Here is a 15,242-nt window from a genome sequence, read left to right on the forward strand (position 1 = left end):
TCCAAGTCTGCAGCCTATTCTTGACTTTCTTGATTAGATTATTGTAATCAGCTTTCGTCTTCCTTGAATGTGTGACAGGACAACCCAAATATGTAAAAGGAAAGGTAACTCTTTTAAAACCAGTAATATTCTCCACCTATTGTATCATCACATTAGACACTTTACTGTATACATAGAATGAGCTCTTGCCCTTATTGATAAGTTGGCCTGATACCTGCTCATATTCATGTAATACCTCCATAATTAGCTCTAAAGACCTAGCATCAGCAGATGAAAAAATTATTGTGTCATCTACATATGCCAGATGATTCAGACTTGCACTCCATTTGGGCATTCCATAACTTCTAAAATCATTGTTCTCAAATAAAGAGTTCAATGCTCTAGATAAAACTGTAGCAGATAAGATGAACAAAGCAGGAGAGAGTGGATCTCCTTGTTTTACACCCCTGGTGGAGTGGAAAAAACCAGAAGCTTGACCATTAAGGAGTATGGAACACCAGTTATTTGCTATCAACCTCCAAACCATATCTATGAAAATTTCTGCAAATCCCATCTTCCTTAAAACTCTGATCAAGTAACTCCATGATACTCTATCATATGCTTTGGCCATGTCAAGCTTAAGCACAACATTAGCTGGTTTTCCTCTTAGTCTAATGTCAGTCACAACTTCTTGAGTTAGAAGGAAATTTTCAATGATACATCCGCCCTTAACAAAGCAAGACTGGTTGGGAGATATCAGAGAAGCTAGAATGCCTTCCAGCTTATCTTGAACCACTCTAGAAATAACTTTGTTGATGAAGTTGCTGAGACTGATTGGTCTCATATCAGCAAAAGTCTCAATGTTATTCTTCTTTGGTAATAGTACCAGGTTGGTATGTGTGATTGACTTAGGAAGAGTCTGCCCATCAAAGAAAGCTTTCACAAGATTGTACACATCAGCACCAACAATGTCCCAACACACCTGATAAAATATTCCAATCATACCATCTGGACCACCAGCACTATCTGCAGATAATTCAAACACAACCTTCTTCACCTCCTCCAAAGTTAGCATGCTTACCAGCTGATTGTTAGTATCCTGATCAACCATACTAGGAACATGTTTTAGCAAATCAAAGTCTAATGGATCACCCTCTTGAGAGAACTGCTGTTGATAAAATCTACAAGCTTCTTCTGCCAAAAGTGAATCCCTTTCTATCCGTATTCATTGCTGATTCTGAATTCTTTTGATCTGCAATCTCTTTATCCTACCATTCACAATACTGTGAAAATACCTTGTATTCCTGTCTCCTTCAGCAAAACTAGTCATATGTGACTTTTGTCTCAAAAATTCTTCCTCATAGTGAACATACTTCTTCAATTCTGCTTGTGCTTGCTGTAGCACCATCCTGTTCATAGGAGAAGGATCCTCTTCAAAAAATTGTTCTTTAATTCTCACAACCTCTTCCCTTACTGTTAGTTGCTTGAAAATATCACCAAAAGTTGCCTTACTCCATGCAGATAATGCAGATTTCACATTCTTCAACTTTAACTTAAATCTGATAAAGTCATCTCCTTCAAAATTTGTGATCCATGCCTGATTAACCACCTCTAAGAATGATTCATGTTCTATCCAGAATTTTAGAAATCTGAAAGGCTTCCTTATGTGATGTAAAATTTCACCACAAGTAAGTAATAAAGGGGCGTGGGAGCAATTAGAAAAACCCTAACCCTAGAGCTTCTCTCTCTAGGTGACCTAGTGAGAGAGGACAACTTTTAGGCCATTCATGGCCTCTCCGGCCACCATGAAACTTCCACGTTGCACCTCGGGAAATTTCCCGTTGGTACGCAAGTAAACGAACTAGTGATGTGTGCGAGGAGTGCGAGTGTATAATGTTTCATGAGAAATGTGCGTATATGGACGAGAATGATTAGAATGAAAAGTTGAGAAATGTGAAAAGTTGAAAGTTGGCAAAACTGCCCAGTGGTCGTAAAGTGCAAAATACGGACCGTAAAATGGAATACGGTCCGTAAACTGGCAGTCGTAAATTGCCATGCAAGGTTTCAACTTTCTCCCAGTTGAGAAGTGGTAAAATACGACCTGGTGGACGGACCGTAAAGTGATTTACGGCCCGTAAACCATGGTCGTAAATCACCATGCATGCAGCCAAAGTTTCTGGTTCTGCTTAAGGTTAAAGACGACCACGAGGGACGGTCCGTAAACTGGAATACGGACCGTAAACCTCCATGGACGACCACTGTACACCTCATCACAGAATTTCAATTCATTAAATATGAGGACCAAGACTTGTTTTATTTCATTTCTACATTACACCACTTCTCTCTAGAATCATCTCTCTACATTTATTTCATAAGTTTTCAAGGATTATAAGTCACCAACAACATAAACAAGTGAAGCAAGTGTAAGCAAGCCATTAAATACCATTCAAGTCAAGAAATGCAAATGGAGAAAAACTAGGGTTTTGCTCAAAGTGGAGTATTATTAACCAAAGCTTGTTCCTACAACTTCTAAGGTAAGATTCATGATTTTTACATGATGTTTAAGGTATTGAAGAGTTAAAATACATGGATTGTAGAAAATATGGTCAAGTAGGTCATGAATGATGAATAATGACATTTTGAGGAATAGTTTGAATTGAATCATGAATGTTGTTGTGTTGTGATATGAATGCATTATAAATGGTACTAAGATCATGAACTAGACACTTTAGACGAATGGACGAAGTTGGATGTTATGACCATGAATATGGGTGAATTAGAGGCAAATTAAGGAATCTAAATAATGTGGATAACGTGAATGACTAATGGCCATTGTTATGATATTAATGAAAGTATAGATGCTAGCATTGGAAGGAAGCGTGCAAGTGTAGAATAGTCCGACGAAAAGGTATGTAAGGCTAACCCTTTTTTTCATAAGGCATGGTTCCTTGGCCAAACTCTTGAACCCTCTATATGAGTATGTTGTATTCAAACGATTAACACTCCGAGCCCATAAGCTTACGATCCTCAATACGTGCTACGAATGTACTACGCACCCCATTTGACGAGTAAGCATAAGACAGAGATGTAGCGAAAACGATGATGTTAGTGATGACGATGATAATAATAATGATGCTAAAGGTGCCTACGGGCTATTATATTCACATGTGCCTATGAAGGGCTATAATGACACCCCGAGCTTGTAATACCGGGTAGAATATATGTATATTGACGTATATATATATGTATATATATGATTACGTAATGCGCGCACACATCTGCAGATGGTACGGATAACCCTGAAGCCTTGGTAGGTCCAGGTAGAAATAACATTGAGCCTTGGTTGGCCAAGTATGTATGAAACACCGAACCTTATGGTCGGGTACGCTATGTATGTATATAAGTGTATGGCTATGTATATACTATGAATATGAATGTGAAAAGACTATGTATATGAATGCGAATAGGGGCATGTATACGAATACGAGCACAATTATGAAATACGCATGAGAAATGGAAAGTTCCTATGAAAGGCAGGTAAGTGCCATGATGATGATATTATTGTCTTCCCTCCTATGCCACTTCATATATTGTCTATGATGCTTCTATATTGATGTTGATCATGTTTTACATACCCAGTACATTCTTCGTACTGACGTCCTTTTGTTTGTGGACGCTGCGCCATGCCCGCAGGTGCACAGGGAGACAGACTTGATCCATAGCTGCTTATTCAGAGATTACATAGCGGAGCTCCATTTCCTTCGGAGCCATAGCTTTGGGTACTTATTCTTTTGTGTATATTATTATGGGCATAGCGGGGTCCTGTCCCGCTCATGTGATGTGTTATACTTTTCCTAGAGGCTCGTAGTCATGTGTATATGGTTAGACATGTCCGGCCTTATCGGCCTATGTTTTGTGTATCATTTTGTCGGCCACGTTGGCCCAGGTACATTGATGTGGCATAGATGCCTATGGTGATATAAATGTACTGTTGTCCAATTGGGACTCCTTGACGAATGAATGAAAATGTATGTATAATTATGTGGCTCACCTAGATGTAAGTATAAGAGTAAGCTAAGAGGGTGCTTGGGTGGGCTAGCACCGGGTGCTCGTCGCGGCCACGAGTCAGGTTGTGAAAAAAGTGGTATCAGAGCAGTTCAGTCCTAGGGTGTATCTACGAGCCATGTCTAGTAGAGTCTTGGTTATGGGTGTGTTGCGCGCCACACTTATAAACAAGAAGCTGCGGACATTTTAGCAATAAATGGCCTTCTTTCTTCATAAAAATCGTGCGATAGAGCTATGATGTAGGAAATTCTTGCTCCTAAATCGTGTGTTGTGTATTTCAGAGATGGCTAAAAAGGAAAAGGCTATGGCAGCCCAAAAGGGCAAGAAGTGGTAGAGAAGCGGGCTAAGAAAGCACCGCCACCGGTAGTAGAGGAAAGTGAGTCCCAGAGTGCGGCTCAATCTCAGTCCTCCTAGACAGTGCCTATTACTGAGGAGCGTGAGGGAGCCTCAGCCCCAGCTCCAGCACCTCCAGCTCCTCCACCAGATGCTTCGGGCCAAGATGTGAAAGAGGCCATTAATTTGTTGACCCAGTTGGTTGCGGCCCAGGCTCCGAGTCAAAGTTCAGGGTATGGTGATAGGGCTGTTAGTGCAAGAGCCCGTGATTTCATTACTTTGAACCCTCCGGAATTCTTTGGGTCAAAACCGGAGGAGGATCCCCAGGACTTTATTGATGGTATGGTAAGGACGCTCCGGTTGATACATACTTCAGACACCGAGTCGGTAGAGCTAGCGTCATATAGATTGAGAGATGTCTCAATCCAGTGGTATACGGTATGGATGGCTTCACGGGGGGCCAATGCACATCCCCCGGTATGGCAACAGTTTGTTGATGCTTTTCTCCGTCACTATATGCCTTCAAAAGTTCGGCGAGCAAGGGCCGATAAATTCTTAAATTTGAGGCAAGGTAGTATGAGTGCCCTAGAGTATAGCCTCTGCTTTAACTCCTTGGCTAGGTATGCTTCGGCCATGGTGGCAGATATGGGCGACAGGGTACACCGATTCGTAAAGGGCCTAGGGCCACACTTGATGGATAAATTCTTGACTGCGTCCCTTCAGGACGGTATGGATATTGCACACATTCAGGCACATGCTCAGAACTTAGAAGAAAACCTACAACAGCGGAGGAGTGAGGGTGAGCAAGATTGGGGATATAGCAAGAGAGCTAGATCTTCGGGTCCGACAAGCGAGTTTAGAGGCGGACACAGGCAGCAGTTCCCTACACATTCAGGCTATTCTATGACCAGTGCATCTCTTCAGTTCCCAGGCCAGAGCCTAGATAGATCTGCTTATTCAGGGCCGAGTCCCAGTTATTCAGGACCTCATTTCAGAGATGATTCAGGCCAGTCAAGGCCACCTGTACCACGACGTTCCCAGTGTGGGAAGTTGCATTGGGGTCGATGCCGATTGGGCTCGGATGGTTGCTATTCATGTGGTCAACCAGGCCATATCATGCGTGATTGCCCCTCAGTACAGGGTAGGGGTAGGACCCAGCCATCAGGGTCGGCAGCCGGATCATCAGTATCTGTACGCCCTACGGGGCCAGATGCACATGCGCCAGTCGGCCATGGTAGAGGTAGAGGCAGAGCTCCCAGTACTAGCGGTCCTCAGCACCGTATTTATGCTTTGGCTGGACGCCAAGATCTTGAGTCTTCTCCTGACGTGGTCACAGGTATATTATCGGTATTCTCTCATGATGTATATGCTTTGATTGATCTGGGCTCCACATTATCATATGTTACTCCATATATTGCGGGTCGATTTATAATTGAGCCGGAGTCTATCAAACCTTTTGAGGTGTCTACACTCGTGGGTGAATCGGTAATAGCTAGCCGAGTATATAGGAATTGTGTGATTGTGATTTGTGATCGTCGTACTATGATTGATTTGCATGAGCTAGAAATGGTAGATATTGATGTCATTATGGGCATGGATTGGTTGGCTTCTTGTTATGCCAACGTTGATTGCCGGATGAAGTTGGTTCGTTTGCAGTTTCCGGGAGAACCAGTGTTAGAATGGAAAGGAAATACGGCATCACCAAAAGGTAGGTTTATTTCCTATCTAAAGGCAAGGAAAATGATCACAAAAGGGTGCATTTATCATCTATTGCGAGTTCAAGATGTAGAAGCTGAATCGCCGACTCTTCAGTCAGTTCCCGTAGTGAACGAATTTCCGGATGTGTTCCCGGAAGAGCTTCCAGGTCTTCCTCCCGAATGGGAGATTGATTTTTCCATTGATGTGTAGCCAGGCACCACACCTATATCTATCCCCCAATATAGAATGGCACCCGCAGAATTGAAGGAGTTGAAAGAGCAATTGAAGGACTTGCTTGATAAAGGCTTCATTAGGCTTAGTTCATCCCCGTGGGGAGCACCCGTATTGTTCGTCCGAAAGAAGGATGGCTCCTTGAGAATGTGCATTGATTATCGGCAATTGAATAAAGTGATGATTAAAAACAATTATCCTCTTCCGAGGATCGATGATTTATTTGATCAATTGCAAGGTGCCAAATGATTTTCAAAGATTGATTTGAGGTCTGGGTACCACCAAGTAAGAGTTAGGGAGAAATATATCTCTAAGACAGCTTTCAGAACGAGATATGGCCATTTCGAGTTCCGAGTAATGTCGTTCGGGTTAACTAATGCACCGGCAGCGTTTATGGGCTTAATGAATAATGTATTCAGACATTTTCTGGATCTATTCGTGATTGTATTCATCGACGATATCCTGGCGTATTCTAGATCCGAGACAGATCATGCGGAGCATCTGCGTATAGTCCTTGGAGTTCTGCGAGCTCGAGAGTTGTTTGGAAAATTCTGCAAGTGTGAGTTTTGGTTGAACTCAGTATCATTTCTGGGCCATATTGTTGCAGCTGATGGTATTCGGGTGGATAGCCAAAAGATTGAGGGCGTGAAGACTTGGCCAAGGCCCACGACTCCTACGGAAGTTCGTAGCTTTTTAGGCTTAGCAGGTTATTACAGAAGATTTGTTGAAGGTTTCTCTTCTATTTCTGCACCGCTCACAAAGTTGACTCAGAAGTCAGCTAAGTTTCAATGGACAGATGCCTGCGAGCATAGCTTCCAAGAGTTGAAAGATAGATTGACTTCTGCCGCAGTCTTGACACTTCCAGAGGGATTGGAAGGGTATGTTTTTTATTGCGATGCTTCAGGCGTCGGGCTAGGTTGTGTACTGATGCAACACGGTAAGGTGATTGCGTACGCTTCTAGGCAATTGCGGAAACATGAACAGAATTACCCGACCCATGATTTAGAATTAGCCGCAGTGGTCCATGCATTAAAGATATGGTGACATTATTTATATGGTGTCCATGTGGATGTTTATACAGATCATAAGAGCCTTCACTATATCTTCAAGCAGAAAGAGTTGAATTTGTGGCAACGACGATGGTTGGAGTTGCTAAAGAATTACGATGTTGATATCTTGTATCACCCCGGAAAGGCTAACGTTGTGGTTGACGGTCTTAGCCGCAGATCCATGGGAAGTCTAAGTGATGTACGACCAGAAAAGAAAGAGATGGCCCGTGAGCTTCAACAGTTAGCGAGCCTAGGAGTCCGAGTATTGGACTCAGGTAGCAGCGGAGCTACTATTCAGAATTCAGCAGTTTCATCACTAGTAGCGGAAGTAAAAGAGCGACGATATGAGGATCCTATGCTATTGCAGTACAGAGATACACTCCCTCAGAAGGAGGAGTCATCATTTGATATTTTGGGAGACGGAGTTCTTCGATGTCGAGGCAGGTTATGTGTTCCCGATGTGGTAGGCCTACGTCACCAAATATTGAGGGAAGCTCATTGTTCCCGTTACTCCGTACACCCCGGAGCGACGAAAATGTATCATGATCTTAAGTCTATTTACTGGTGGAATGGAATGAAGAAAGATATAGCGGAATTCGTAGCTCAGTGTCCTAATTGCTAAGAAGTGAAGATTGAACACCAAAAGCCGGGTGGATTATTGCAAGCTATAGAAATCCCAACTTGGAAGTGGGAAGTGATTAATATGGATTTCATTACAGGGTTACCCCGTTCTCGACATAAGTATGATTCCATATGGGTGATTGTGGATAGACTCACAAAGTCAGCTCATTTCTTACCGATCAGGACGACCTATGTGGCAGAAGATTATGCGAAGCTTTATCTTAAAGAGATAGTGAAAATCCATGGCGTTCCAGTATCTATTATCTCCGATAGAGGGACCCAGTTTACAACTAAGTTTTGGAGATCGTTCCAAGAGGGTCTAGGGACCCAAGTGCGCCTAAGCACGGCATTTCACCCACAGACCGATGGGCAAGCTGAACGCACTATTCAGACTCTCGAGGATATGTTACGAGCATGTATGATAGACTTTGGAGGAAATTGGGATGACCATTTGCCACTCATTGAGTTTGCTTACAATAACAGTTATCATTCTAGCATTCAAATGGCACCGTATGAGGCTTTATATGGGCGAAAGTGTAGATCCCCGATTGGGTGGTTTGAAACTGGAGAGGCCAAGTTGATAGGGCCAGATTTGGTCCAGCAAGCTATAGAGAAAGTCAAGCTCATACAAGATCGGTTGTTAGCGGCTCAAAGTCGCCAGAAGTCCTATGCGGATAATCGTCGAAGGGACTTAGAGTTCCAAGTTAAGGATTGAGTATTCTTGAATGTGTCGCCAATGAAAGGCGTTATGAGATTTGGCAAAAAGGGGAAGCTCAGTCCCCGGTATATTGGACCATATGAGATTGTGCGCAAAATAGGCAAAGTGGCCTATGAGTTAGATCTACCTCTGGAATTGGAGCCAGTCCATCCAGTATTTCATGTCTCGATGCTTCGAAAATGTGTTGGAGATCCCACCAGGATTGTCCCAGTCAATGATGTGCAAGTGACAGAGAAATTGACTTATGAAGAGGTGCCAATTGCCATATTAGATAGGCAAGTACGGAGGCTTAGGAACAACGAAGTGGCCTCAATTAAAGTTCTGTGGAGGAATAGCAATCGAGAGGAGATCACATGGGAAGCAGAAGAAAGTATGCGATCTAAATACCCACATTTATTTCAGCCCGTGGAAGAAGCCAAAGATGAGACGTCAAGATCATAAGGTATGTATATTTCCTTTTATGCTTTTGGGTCATGTGTGGCCAAATTTTTTTATGTTGTTACGTTGTGGCCCTGTGTGGCATCGATATTATGGGTTGTTGTGGCAGGATGTTAGCGCCATATTATAAGGGGAACTCTGGCGAAATTTTTGTAGAATTCCCCGAGACTTTAACATTCGAGGACGAATGTTCCTAAGGGGGAAATAATGTTGCACCACGGGAAATTTACCGTTGGTACGCAAGTAAACGAACTAGTGATGTGTGAGAGGAGTGCGAGTGTATAATGTTTCATGAGCAATGTGCGTATATGGACGAGAATGATTAGAATGAAAAGTCGAGAAATGTGAAAAGTTGAAAGGTGGCAAAACTGCCCGTGGTCGTAAAGTGCAAAATACGGACCGTAAAATGGAATACGGTCCGTAAACTGGCAGTCGTAAATTGCCATGCAAGGTTTCATCTTTCTGCCCAGTTGAGAAGTGGTAAAATATGACCTGGTGGACGGACCGTAAAGTGATTTACGGCCCGTAAACCATGGTCGTAAATCACCATGCATGCAGCCAAAGTTTCTGGTTCTGCTTAAGGTTAAAGACGACCACGAGGGACGGTCCGTAAACTGGAATACGGACCGTAAACCTCCATGAACGACCACTGTACACCTCATCACAGAATTTCAATTCATTAAATATGAGGACCAAGACTTGTTTTATTTCATTTCTACATTACACCACTTCTCTCTAGAATCATCTCTCTACATTTATTTCTTAAGTTTTCAAGGATTATAAGTCACCAACAACATAAACAAGTGTAGCAAGTGTAAGCAAGCCATTAAATACCCTTCAAGTCAAGAAATGCAAATGGAGAAAAACTAGGGTTTTGCTCAAAGTGGAGTATTATTAACCAAAGCTTGTTCCTACAACTTCTAAGGTAAGATTCATGATTTTTACATGATGTTTAAGGTATTGAAGAGTTGAAATATATGGATTGTAGAAAATATGGTCAAGTAGGTCATGAATGATGAATAATGACATTTTGAGAAATAGTTTGAATTGAATCATCAATGTTGTTGTGTTGTGATATGAATGCATTATAAATGGTACTAAGATCATGTACTAGACACTTTAGACGAATGGACGAAGTTGGATGTTATGACCATCAATATGGGTGAATTAGAGGCAAATTAAGGAATCTAAATAATGTGGATAACGTGAATGACTTGTCACACCCTAATTCCGCTAGGGTGTGATGGGCACCCGACCCTACCTAGGGCCGAGCGAACCCTCAGACTCTTGCTGCACATAAAATCATGTCAAACTTTTCAAATCAAATGAGATGAAATACATTGTAATTTTTTTTTTCCAGAAATATTCTTTCACGTAGCTTCCAAGCATAACGAATCAATAATCATACAAAATTCAGTACATAACACAGACCGACATTTTGGCTGACGAAGCCGCTTACAGACTGACAACCAATACCCACGACGCTGTCTGCAAAGTCTCTAACGTAATCCAGAAAGCATAACATACCAACTCTGACTCGGCAGCACTCCGGGTACAAATGGAGCTTGCCATCTGCACTGGAACATCTTCTATACTGTCTTCAACTCACCTGGGAGTACCTGCGCGGCATGAAACGCAGCCCCCCGAAAAGAGGGGGTTAGTACGAAATATGTACTGAGTATGTAAAGCATACAACACAGAAAGCAAAGTCACAACTGAAATATGATATATATAAAGCGAGTAGCCAGCATACTAAGGAGTCGTATCCGGCGTACAACAGGAAAAAGAAGTTCCGGAGAAATCAACACGGCAATCGGGATGACAAAATGTTTGCTTTCTTTTGGAAAACATCTTTGTTTCACACACATAGAAGAATCAACGCACAATTTCCGCGGCCATAAGTCCAGCGGTCACAATCACACATACCGCGGTCAAGTATCCAGCGGTTTTCTATCACAAGTTCGACATACCGCGGTCAAGGGTCCAGCGGTCTATGTCGGCATAATCACAAGTGCGGCAGACGCGGTCAAGGGTCCAGCAATCAATGTCGGGCACGCCGCGGTCGAGGGTCCAGCGGCCAATATCACATATGCGCATATTCACATAACCGGCCCGGGACTCGGTAACACAGAAGATAACCAGACAAAATGCCAAATTATCAATTTCTAAACATAATCACACATGTCAGGATCATGCATCACACAGGACTCAGGTATACCAAAATCGTATATCGGAAAATAAAGAAAATAAGTAGTTTGTCCAAAATCTCAGGGTAAGATTTTTAAAAACGCTTTAGATGTCAAAAACATTTTATAATGCTCATGAAGGTGGTCATAACACCTATCATATAGTGAACAGCATAATAACCAGGAGTTACCTGCGAACTCCGGACAAGAGTACATTGGCTAAAGCCGTACATCACATGTCAGGGTTTCGGTCCCCATAATTGGGTCAATAATCATTAAAATCCGTCTCGGGATAGATAAAATATCTCCCGTTTAGTAGTCGGAACAATAACCATGAGTTCCCTTGACTTACCGTACGGGAATAAGACAAACAGAACAATAAGAGAGGCATCGGGGATAGCTGGCCCACCTCGGGCCAAGTCGAGGCGGCGGACGAGAATCACGCCCATTAGACTCTACAGAGTCATCCAGGAAAGTTTTAGAACGATCGGGTTACATTTGTAAACGTTTTGGAAGTCCAACCACTTTTCTAGTAAAATGCACCTTTTATAATTCAATTCTATTGAATGAATAGTAACGAAAACTAATCTCGGGTTACGATGAGCAGGATGGTCCCCGAGGCCAAAATCTCAACCTAGTAGACCTAGGGCATGCCAAAGAAGGAAAGGATAAGCTTTACATACCTTTCGCGCTACTCACGCTTGTCCAAACTCAATCTCCGTTTCGCCCAAAACCTACAAATGGTCATTTTTACCAATTGTTAACTATAAGGCTTTTGATATTCAATCTTTAACTCATCACTTGTCTACAAAAATTTGGGCAGCATTTCCCCAATAAACTCTACTATCCGAATTTCCAATTGCTCTCCTGTTGACACAGAAATACCAACAATAACATATGGACACAACCATATCTTCAATTCTTTTATTTCAACAAGAACAACAACATATCAAAACAGCCCCCAACTATAACATAACGATGCCCGAAATTCTAACGAACACTTGCAATACACCAAGCAGCCCATATGCACTTCTTATACCTTATTTCATGCAATATTTTTCAGAAAATTTCAAGGAAATACAACAGCAGCCACTCGACACCACATCATCTACTCATGTGCAATAAAACCACATTATTATCTCTATAATCCTTACACGTCTCGAAGGGTCCGGAGAATCACCATAACCTTAAACGTAACTGGAGAACTTACGAAGCTTCGACGAAACTCCAATCGCAAAAATATATTCATATCTTTTATCCATCTTCTATATCATTACTAATAATCTCAAATACTTTAAAAGGGCACTCACATTACCTCATATACGCTCATAATGCAATTTCAAATCCTTTAGGTTACTATGTCACCTCGGGATACTTAAGGCAACCATATATATAACGATATTCTTACTAACTCGATTAACTTTCCTTGAACTTTCTTAACTCATTCTTTCTTGTCTTAATTAAAATAACACAGACTCTTACGGGGTGTAACACCCTCCCCCCCTTAGGAACATTCGTCCCCGAATGTCAAATTAGCCCTACATAATTATACTGCTTCTGGTGATCTTATAACGATTCACTTGTAACTTGAACTCATCTATCATGTTGTGCCTTTCTTTACTTAGACTAATGCCATTCTCCACCTGACATCTGTTAATATTGATTTTCCAAATATAGTAGACACGATTTAGCTACCTCCGTAATCGACTGCAACTTACCATATCCATATATACTTGAAGCTTAAATTGAATTCTTCTTGCTCGTTCTCTTTAAATTCACTGTCTTCTAGTAACTAGCTCGTTCTGACCATCTCACTTAAACCATTTCGCAATTTCCCTTAATCCTACTTATAACACTTCAAGCATATTATCTCGTGTCGTTTCTCTATTTTTGACTCAACTCTTCTATCGCCCCTTTACTCAGGTTCACCTGGGTCCCCAATCCCTCCTGAAATGATCTTCAGAAATTTGCTGATCATATATGCTTTCCCAAAATAAAATTTCCCAAATAAGGATGATGCTTCTTACGAATGACATGGAGGGTATCTCTTAGAATTTAATCCAACATAATAGATTTTCCCTATCGGTATCGACTTTGAAAACATGCTAAGAACTTATATCTCATTTTCCTATTCATATTTCTGGAAAAATTTGGGCAGAGGTTCCTCTGTATTTCTTACTATCCCAAAACCTGCACGCAGGAAATACCGACCATGCCTCACAGGGCCAACACACATACGTATATACACATCATATCACATCGTATCATAGCCACACAGGGCTAACAATTTCAAATAAAAGTATAAAGGTGTCGGGACTTACCTCACATATGGCACCTCGAGACGTACCTGATCCTTTAACTATCTGTTCTGTTGTACTTTTCTATCCACCTTCTCTTTCATCCTCAAATCTCACATTTCAATCAAATTCGAATATTCTTACCTTACCCGACACGCGTCTTTCGTACCATAACTTACTTGCGTATTGTGTAGCTTCCAATATCATCGGTCACTTTCTTTTGTAGATATCATTCTTCAGCTGAAATCAAAGGTTAGTAAGAGGAATTTCATTTCTTATGGCTGGCTCTATCGCACGATCTAAGATCCAAAGAAAGGTAACACCCTAAATGCCCTGTAGCCTCCTGTTTATCGATGTGGTGCACAACACACCGATAAATAAGACTCTACTAGACACGGCTTTGTAGACAACCCCTAGGACAGACCTGCTCTGATACCACTTTGTCACACCCTAATTCTGCTAGGGTGTGATGGGCACCCGACCCTACCTAGGGCCGAGCGAACCCTCAGACTCTTGCTGCACATAAAATCATGTCAAACTTTTCAAATCAAATGAGAAGAAATACATCGTAAATTTGTTTTTTCCAGAAATATTCTTTCACGTAGCTTCCAAGCATAACGAATCAATAATCATACAAAATTTAGTACATAACACAGACCGACATTTTGGCTGACGGAGCCGCTTACAGACTGAAAACCAATACCCACGACGCTTTCTGCAAAGTCTCTAACGTAATCCAGAAAGCATAACATACCAACTCTGACTCGGCAGCACTCCGGGAACAAATGGAGCTTGCCATCTGCACTGGAACATCTTCTATACTGTCTTTAACTCACCTGGGAGTACCTGCGCGGCATGAAACGCAGCCCCCCGAAAAGAGGGGGTCAGTACGAAATATGTACTGAGTATGTAAAGCATACAACACAGAAAGCAAAGTCACAACTGAAATACGATATATAGAAAGCGAGCACAATAGCCAGCATACTAAGGAGTCGTATCCGGCGTACAACAGGCAAAAGAAGTTCCGGAGAAATCAACACAGCAATCGGGATGACAAAATGTTTGCTTTCTTTTGGAAAACATCTTTGTTTCACACACATAGAAGAATCAACGCACAATTTCCGCGGCCATAAGTCCAGCGGTCACAATCACACATACCGCGGTCAAGTATCCAGCGGTTTTCTATCACAAGTTCGACATACCGCGGTCAAGGGTCCAGCGGTCTATGTCGGCATAATCACATGTGCGGCAGACGCGGTCAAAGGTCCAGCAATCAATGCCACACGTCAGGCATGACGCGGTCAAGGGTCCAGCAGTCAATGTCGGGCACGCCGCGGTCGAGGGTCCAGCGGCCAATATCACATATGCGCATATTCACATAACCGGCCCGGGACTCGGTAACACAGAAGATAACCAGACAAAATGCCAAATTATCACTTTCCAAACATAATCACACGTGCCAGGATCATGCATCACACAGGACTCAAGTATACCAAAATCGTATATCGGAAAATAAAGAAAATAAGTAGTTTGTCCAGAATCTCAGGGTAAGATTTTTTAAAACGCTTTAGATGTCAAAAACATTTTATAATGCTCATGAAGGTGGTCATAACACCTATCATATAGT

The sequence above is a fragment of the Lycium barbarum genome, chromosome 8, assembly GCF_019175385.1.
Source record: "Lycium barbarum isolate Lr01 chromosome 8, ASM1917538v2, whole genome shotgun sequence".
NCBI lineage: Eukaryota > Viridiplantae > Streptophyta > Magnoliopsida > Solanales > Solanaceae > Lycium > Lycium barbarum.